Source organism: Eumetopias jubatus, unplaced genomic scaffold (assembly GCF_037043125.1).
Source record: "Eumetopias jubatus isolate StellerSeaLion01/CBP00866 unplaced genomic scaffold, mEumJub1_p1.0 scaffold_17, whole genome shotgun sequence".
Classification (NCBI taxonomy): Eukaryota; Metazoa; Chordata; class Mammalia; order Carnivora; family Otariidae; genus Eumetopias; species Eumetopias jubatus.
In genome coordinates, this window is record NW_028274823.1 from 54,511,769 (window position 1) to 54,512,733 (window position 965).

Genomic DNA, 965 nt, shown 5'->3' on the forward strand with positions numbered 1-965 from the left:
CAGGAGAGGAATAAGTTGGCTAGAGAAAAGTGCTTAGGACTGAGTTGGATGAGAAAGTTCTAAGGGTGAGACTCAGGGCTGCACGAAAATGACTGCTTCAAATATGGGCAATTAGGGAGTTCTCAGCTCCTGCCCATGGCTCCCTGCATGCCTCCTCGTTTGAATACACCAAGGCCCCAGGCAAAGTCAGAGAGCAGAGGCAGGCCCAGCAGCTGCCTATACCGAACTGGTTCTGCAGCAAGAGGGGCAAGCCAGGGCCTGCTGCCTGCAGAGGCCTCAGAATCAGCCACTCCAGGTTCCCAGTCAGGAGCCCTTCCAGGGACCACAAGACAGCTTGCCTTTCTGCATGATCTTAGCCCAGCTTGCCTCTCAGTGCAGGGAGAGGCCCCAAGAGTGTGTGTGTGTGTGTGAGGTGCCAGCTGCGGGGAGCTGTGAGCCCCCACCCCTGGCACTTCTAGCCAAGGCAACTTTCTAGGTAGTCATCCAACTCAGCCACCTAAAGTGCTGACAGGAGGCACTGTCATCCTCTGTTGCATAGAGGAAGACACACCAGGCCATGGAAGGTTGAGGGCTGCTACCTGGCCAGGATGCCCAGACCAGCCCACTGGTGACAGGCAACACCTTATGCCCCAAGCTGTCTCCAGCGGTGTTTGCAGAGCCTGTGCTATTTTAGGTTCCTTTGTCATCACTGCAGGCAAACTGGACGGGAGGAGTCTGATTAGAAGGGAAAGAACCGGTTTAACAGAGCTGGGCTGGTGGAGGCTGCTTCCCTAAGTTGGCACCATAGCACCCGGCAGAAAAGCCTGTGTCGCTGCTTCTGAGGCTCAGGACTGCGTTAGGATTTCAGCACTGGCTTTAGAGCAACTTGTCAGACAAAAGAGGCAAAGAGGAGAACTTTGAGGTTCAAGGGCCAGCAGCTGGAATTCCCGTCTTAGGAATAACCACGATAATAATACCTTATTATA